An 8,591-nucleotide genomic window follows, 5' to 3' on the forward strand; every position below is an offset into this window, starting at 1 on the left:
TTTTGTAAGAACATTGTTTACCTGGAGCATGACAAGCATCGTTTTAGAGCGGCGAGTCTACTTTGTTTAGCACAGTAGACTCGCCGCACTAAAACGATGCTTGCATACTCCAGATATAGTGTTGATGTCTACATTTCAAACTTGTAATATCACTCGTGTGCCCTGTTGCGCTAAGCAGTTTTCACGGGTGATTGGGATGTATACTGTAGATTTCGTCAATATTCCAGCTACGCTCCAACGTGACGTATTGGAGGGTGTTTTTTGTGAATTTTTTTTTTTTTGCCCTCCGTGCTAAGGTTACACCGAGGCCCACAGTATTGCATAAACAAAACGTCGTTACTTGAGCAGCATATTCGACTGAACGGCAGAAATGAATAGAGATATTTTTGTTGGAGGTATTGAAAATATCGGTGCAAAAACTTAAATGTATACTTGACAAAGTACTTTTCGCTGTTACCCGTTCTCAGTATCGTCTTAAATATCACAGCCGAGTGTTGCAAGTGCATCCTGTACGAACCACTAAAGATGGAAAAAGTTAATGAACGGCGCTGTTTGGTTTAAGCACCAGTGACCAGGGTGTGTCGTATACGACTTCCAGCTCTAAAATGTTCGTAATGTGCCTTGATACACGGAGTCTTGATATATTCATATAACCGTCGCCTGAGGACGCCAGTGTGCATTAAAAACTGGCGAAGCTATAGTAGATTTCAAAATCTACTCTATTGCGCGTTAAATAGCATTATAGTAACTTACACGCAGATGAACTTCTGTTAGAATCGCCGTATAATCGATAAATTGAAAGCGAGTACATCCGCATTTTGTGAACAACTCTTTTTCTCGTAGAATTGACTGATAAACTTCACAAACAGGCCTTGCATCATGACACGTTTTTGTGCCATCAGGAAGGAACTTGTTGCGTCGCCTGCCCCGTGAAATAAACTCACGAAGTGCGCATTTGGCACCCGGACCGAGATCCTGTTTACGTTTACATCCAGCCTCCGGGACTTTTAACTTGTTTTTTCACAGGCCCGCGTCGGTACATAATTAGAGCACCCCGCACCAGGACGCCCTTCGCAACAACCTCCGGGACGCTTCTGTAGGGCCTGTACACTCCTCCCCCCTCCTTTAGAATGTAACATCGATTCATTAATATTTTCGGAATGGGCGTACAGGAGTGCGCGTTCATTTTGTGTGCTTTCTGTGTCGTTCAAATTAAAATACTCGAGGACAGCGTATGAAGCCATAATGTCCCATTAAATGCCGCAGAGTATGCTTCTTCGATTGGGTACGTTGACGTCGCGGCCAACTGTAAATATCTGCATCGGCCGTGAGCTTCTGATGACAGCTTTCATCGCCATTAGCCAACCCCTTCGCGCGGGTATGTTAGAAAGGGGGGTGGGGGGATATGTTGACGTCGCATCCTAGTGCGAGGAACTTCTGACGGTAACTGCCATCGTCACTGGCGAATCCACCTAAGTGGGTACATTGTACATATTCAGCCATAACGTGTGCATACCTTAAGCCTAATGGCGTCACGTGCCAAGCAACGCCAAACTCATTGTGAGTTGTGCTGCGTGTGCCGGTTGCCGACGCTGTCACGAAGACCACAACGCATTCACTGTCCACCTTCAGCGAGCTAACGCCATGTCGCCGTAGTGGCGTCGGCTGAATTTCGCAATCCGGAGACCCTGGAAAATTTGGACAATTTGTGACTAGATGTTCCATCTAGTCACAAATTGTCCAAATTTTTATTTCGGTTCATTTTATTCTATTTTATTCCCTCTGGGACGGCGGTCAATTTAGGAGCCTTTTCGCTGCTACAGACACCGAATGGCGGTTTTTCTTTGGGCAGCAGATGTATAGGCGCACGGGGCTGTACACCTGTAAACACAGCTCTCGAGTTCAGCAGCTGCAGAGGCGCATACAAGCTTTTATTCATGGGCTGCTTATTAACGTTGGCGTCAGTGAAATTTGAAACCCCACTGTCGTGCGCATAGCGCCCGCGGGCAACAGCTGCTGTCTTCGCTCCGTTCGAGGATCGTCACCGTCCGCGTAGCCATTAGTGCCTGCTTTATTATATCGCTTATAACGTTTTGCAGCGAAGCTGTATATGTATCTACCCTGCGGCGGGGGTCCATGTCCATCTGTCTACGCATCGCGTCGACACGAAAAAAAAAAAAAAATGAAATTCGTCTTCAGTTTCGCGCAAATGCTCTGTAGCTCTCAATCTAATGTAGGTATGCTGGAAAAAAAGTTTCGCTGAAATTGACCGCTAATACGACTTTATTAGTACGCCGAGTTCCATTTAGCTGTCATAATTAGTTCACAGTGAAGTTGTAAACGTTACAGAATTCCGGTCTGCTGTCAGTACGTGTCCGTCTACGAGGGTATGTGATTACAGAAAACGGCTATAACTCTCGTTTTATCAGAACTATCCCGCAACAATATGTATGACAATTAGCCGCTAAGGCGACGCTAACATTACGCCTAGTTTCATCTATCTTCCATGATTACGTAGTCCACAGTGAAGTTGTAAATATTGTGTAATTCCCATCCGCTGCTGCCAATATATATAGGCTTCCTCGGGAAGGAAGCGGACAGCCCCATGTTTGTCCGCTAGAATAAGACTCTAGTCCGCCCAAGTTTCATTCAGCTGATTAACTAGGAAGTATACGCTCAATCGCAAATTACAAAGAAACGTGTTTTCTTTCGTGCACTCCTTGGCTGCGCCCCGGTCAACGCATATCGTCGCTTCAGCTTCGCTGCTCGTCGTTCTTCACAGAGAAAGGGCTGATGAGTTGTTTTTTGTTTTTAATTTTATTTCGTTTCATTCCCCTTGCTTATTTCTCAACGTTTTTTTGCGTAATCGTCATGTGTCACGCCTTGTTGACGCCCGAAATGTAGTTCGCTGGGCGGAGTGGTCTTACTCCATTTTGCGAGGGGGGACTCCGATCGTTGACTAGGAAGTGAACAACTACAAAAAAAAAAAATCTGTCGGGCGGTTGCTTAAGGGAAGATAGTCACATGTTGCCTCGATTGCGTAAGCGCTGTTCGCTGTGAATGGCCCTTTAATTGTCCCATTTCATACAGGAGCGAGTCAGTATAATGGGTCATTCCACGCCAAACGTCCCAGAGAGTTCACTCGACCATCTTCGGTTGCACTACAAAAATTTATACATCATGAATTTCCTACTCTATTCGTTCTCGTTGCCGATTTTCGGGAAAAAAAATTTTTCTGTCTCTTACAGCAATTTTAAAATCGCGGCGGGGACGAAAACTTACGTTGCGAAAAAAAATTCGCAAAAATAAAGCAATATATGGAGCACCGTGAAAAAGTTCCAGGTGATAGAAAAAGAAGCGCTCTTCCTTGCTATAATGCATTGGCAGTCGCTACTGTGTTTGAAAACGGGATTTGCGGTAAAGCAAAGCGGCGTTTCTGAGCGATCTTCACACATTTATTACAGCTGTTAAAACCTTTCTAGAGACAATGCAGCTGCACAGTTTGTTTGTTGTTCACGGTACGTGCAGAAAAAGCAATACGGGAGGCGGGAAGCGGGTAGTTTCAGCACGATAAACACATGAACTTTGAAAACTTTGCAATATTGCTCAGGTTCAGACCCTTATTGCGCTGTGTGGCGGTCCATGTAAAAATACAGGCTTAAGCTCATCTTAAAGGGTGCACAAAGAGAATTTATTTCAGGAAGTTTAATCGGACTACTTTTGATTTTAAGTGAGAAAAAAAATTTACGTTGAGCGTCGACCCCGGCCTTAGACGGCACGCCGTAAGTTTGCTTCACTGCAACGACGGTACCTACGCGGCAGCCGAGAGGTGCGGCGGCAGCGCAGGTCGCGCGCGTTGAGTTTTCACGCTTGAAAGGAGTGCGGCTGGCTGGTACTGGATTTCGAAGGGCGTCATCAGCAGATAATCAGTTGTGGGTGCTCCTAAATGAATTCCGCAACGCTGCGTTCATGCAGATGATACAGATGTTGCAGTAGATCGGCTGCCATTCCGCCCCTGGTGCATTTGAGAGGCTGCAGTTTTCATAGTGGTCGCCGACGTGGGTTTTTTGAAACTTGGAAAGTCTGGGTGGCGGAGTAGGACGTGATCCCATCATTGGCAGTTGTTAGCGATGATGGTACAAAGTGGTGAAAGGTGCGCGTACCCTTCAAAGGAATTCTCTATCCAGACCTTCTTGAGAGTTGCTCTTTTTTTCCTCAACCATTTCTTTTGGCACTCAGGGTAGTAGAGATATACCTTTGTTGTTCTTTTTTACGTATGTAAAAAGCTGATGGAGTGCAAGTATTTGTGCCTGGTAACGTCTCTGAACACTGGCCTTGGCTGCCACCCCGTCGCAAGCGCTCTTGCCATGTGACGTTGCAAGAAATTTCCACTCAGCTGATAAATTGAAGTCATTTTCATGGTAGCACAAATTTAGAAAATTTTTCTTGTTCTTGTACTTCGGAAAAATGGCGAATTTTTCGGACAGCAAGTAAGAACTTTTAACGCCTCAGCTTTAAATATAACGACAGCCGCTGTCGTGTGGTTAAGACAGTCTGAAATGACGGCAAGCGATTTTGCACAGAGGTCCCCAGTCTCTTCTGAACTATGGTATGCCACGAAGTGGTTTATTGTGGCTTGCGTATTTACCCAGTAGTACGATTGTGGAGCATCTTGCACGAGGAAGCTATAATTCTCTGCAAAGTCTAAAAAATCACCTCCTCATCTTTTAGGGTGCTTTTTAGCTCTCGCAGGTATTTCCCTTGCTGTTTGCTTATGAAGTGGCGCATTTTGAGATCTTCTACAGCGTCTAAAATCTTTCCCGAAAATTCGGTAGAACTTGCAATTAGGTTCTCTAGTGTGCAGCGAATACCTGCGATTCCGTGTTTAACAAGAAGTCCTCACCTTCGTCCATATCTAGTGCGCTGTCTTCATCGCCTTCATGCAGTATTCATGGTCGATGTTGCATACAATTACTGTCATCAGTTCTTCTAAAGTTTGCCTGAAGCCTGCGGCATGAAGCATGAGTTTGAAGTTTTGGTGTGCCATGCACACGCAAACTGTATACATGCATGCTAGCGTATGTATGTATGTATGAATACATACATACACACCTACACACATACATGCATGCACCCGCGCGCGTACGCACGCACGCACGCACGCACGCACGCACGCACACACACACGCGCACACGCGCACGCGCGCGCATACACACACACACGCACACGCACACACACACGCACACGCACACGCACACACACACACACACACACACACAGACACACACACACACACACACACACACACACACACACACACACACACACACACACACACACACACACACACACACACACACACACACACACACACACACACACACACACACACACACACACACACACATTGTGGGGATCCTGGCGCCCGAGCCATTGTGGGAGCACTCGTTTAGTGCTGTCAGCGCGGCGCTCCCCCCTCTCTTCCCAAAGGGCCAGCTCGCCACTGCGTTGGGGGGCCGAGCCGAAGCTTCTAATTCCTGACGAGGTGAAGGCGCCGGCGGCCGGCGGCCGTTGCGCGATAAAACACTGTCAGCTCGGCGGCCGCCCCGCCCTGGCTCTTGCTTAACCTCATTTCACTGGCTTGTTTGAACGGTGCCCGAACGGCAGCCTGAACGGGGTTTGAACGGCACCCCGTTCTCACATGCCGGCTCACATATGAGCCTTACCTGACACTCGACGATACGCCGTGCGGTACGTGCCTGGGAACGGACGGACAGTGTCTTTCTATTGCGAGCCCATCGGCCAGCACCCTAGACTTTGCCCTATATCGCTGAGCCCACTGGTTCAGCGCGGCGATGACGCGCACACTTGCGCGTGGCGCCAGATCGCCCATCGCCCCTTTCCATCCACGGGGATGTTGAAATGTAAACCGAAGGGGTTGGCGCAAATAAACGCCTTCTTTTGACATACACTGGGCATATTCCTTTGTCGCCCCTACTCCACCTGCCCAACAGAGGCGGTGTTGAGTTGGCGCGACGGCGTTCCAGTATTGTGAGCGTGCTCAACTCGCTCGAACCCACGGTGGTTCCTTGCAGTGTGCATGCGCAGGTGATCCTACCTTCACATTTCCAGGCCCCAGCCCCTTTTCTTCACACACCGTGGATGTTCCCTCTTATGAAAAAATCACAACCACTGTTCCTGGCTTCAAGCGAAAAGCACACATGCCGGCCCCAGCTTTGAAACTTTTTGCCTTGGAGCTCATTAATACTTACTATAGAGCCCATACTCATGTGTACACGGACGGATCAGTGACGGGTACATCTTCGGCGATGGGGATTTGGATTCCCTCGTCGCGAGCCACCATTTGCGTCCCACTTAGCCACAAGACGTCAACGATGGCTACCGAGCTCGCTGGGCTGCGGGCTGCTTTTCACTACATCTTAAAGCAGCCACCCACTCAATGGGCTTTTTTCACTGATTCCCGGTCCGCTCTAGTATACTTAAAATCACTACCGAAAGATCAGATGGCATTGGAGATACATCATCTGCACCTCCAACCAACAAAACAGCGGCATAGCATCGAACTGCAATGGCTTCCTGCTCACTGCGGAGTCGCCGGAAATGTTGCAGCTGATACTGCAGCCTCATCGGCCCACAACCTGTCTGTTCCACCGCTGCCCGTTCCTTTTACAAGAAAGGATGCGGCAACCCTCGCACATTCGATTGTCTGGAGAACACAGCGGTGCATTTTGACCGACAAGAAACGTCAGTACACGCCTCTGCATATCATTGACCCTCAATGCAGCTTCAAGATGCCTCCTGGGCTCAGCAAGCGGGAGGAAGCGGTATTGCATCGCCTATAATCTCAACGTATGCGTACACGTGAAATTTCCTCTGCAAAATTCAACAGGACTCTTCACCACTCTGTCCAACTTGCCATGTAACAGAAGACATCAAACATGTCATCTGTACCTGTCCAAATTTCACAGTGCCAAGGCAGACTCTCCTAACATCTTTGTGTATGCCACACCACGCAGGCCTTGAACTAAGGGCAATTTTGGGCCCTTGGTTGGACCCACGCCAGGCTGTACGGGCTACCAAAGCTCTGTTGGTGTTCTTGCGTAGTACTGGCTTGGAACAAGTGCTGTGACCAACTTAACTTCGAAACTCTGTGTATGTGCTTTCCAAACTCTGTAAATGCGGTTAAACACTCGTGCGCAACACCTCGTTTTTTTATTTATTTATTTATTTATTTATTTATTTATTTATTTATTTATTTATTTATTTATTTTTTATTTATTTGTTTATTTATTTATTTATTTTAGTTCACAGACCCTCATGTTTTCGTTCATTCATATGGCGTAGCATGCTAAGCGCCTATGGCTCGGCTAACCTCGCTTTTACCCTTAAATGCATTCTCTCTCTCGCAGTGTGCATGAGTGCATGCCTTGTGCAAAGCTAGGGTTGTGCATATTGTGAGGTAGAGACCACAGCATGCATGTATACATACATACATATATAGTATACATACATATATACATACATACCTGCATGCACACATACATACGTACGTACATACATACATACATACATACATGCATACATACATACATACATACATACATACATACATACATACATACATACATACATACATACATATCTGCATACACACATCCATGCATGCATACATACATACATATATAGACCGTTCCATCGGGCGAGGGGGAAACGTACTCTCTCACTCAGCGGCCGCGGCCGCCCTTCCCCCTCTCTGGAGTGTGCGCGCCGATCACGGCGGGCCTGGCGCGGCTGCTCCTTTGCCTTGACTACGCTTTGTAGGCATCGCGCGTGCGGGTTTACCACTAATTTACGCATTATTTTAATGAAATGTTGGTAATAAATGAGCCAGACTAGCAGCTTGTGAGTTGCGCACGTTAAAATTTTTGGCAATTTTATTCTGCTGAGCTCTTTCGGTACACCTACTTTGGAGAACTGGCAGAAAATTCTACTTTCTTTCCAAACCAAAATGGGTCACTGCAACTTTTCTGAGCCGCAGATGGTATTAGTTTCATCTCCACCGTTGCTGCGGCCACATTGTGAAATACCCGGCTCCAAGCATTACGTGGGATGGCCTTGGCGATTTTCAGTGACTACTACCTCCCTAAGTTGTCCCTTTCCACAGCCAATCTGAGGGGAATTGGGTGGAGGGATACTGAAGGGGATTCCACCTCCCTTGTTCCCCCATCCCCGACTCAGACAAAATATAGTTGTTCACTCACTCACTCCAAGAGTTCAGGCTTTTTTCCCAAATGTGATGTATCTGTCGGCAACATCAAACTAAGCAACGAAAAAGCGAACGCTTGTCTGGTTGCCCAACGGCGGACGCTTATCCTTACATGACGCTCTCCAGGAGCCGTATTGTTTATTTTATTTATTTTGTACATTAGTTGCAGGGCTAATTTGTGCTGCAGAGCCGATTGAAATTCTAGGGAGAGGAAGTTTTGTTTATTGTTGGCGGCAGTGGTGGCTGAGGGTGAGGTGTTGATATATCGATAAGATATATACAAACTATGTAATGGGCCTAATAC

This window comes from Haemaphysalis longicornis, unplaced genomic scaffold (genome assembly GCF_048455015.1).
Source record: "Haemaphysalis longicornis isolate Haplotype H1 unplaced genomic scaffold, Haemaphysalis longicornis Haplotype H1 scaffold_1, whole genome shotgun sequence".
Classification (NCBI taxonomy): domain Eukaryota; kingdom Metazoa; phylum Arthropoda; class Arachnida; order Ixodida; family Ixodidae; genus Haemaphysalis; species Haemaphysalis longicornis.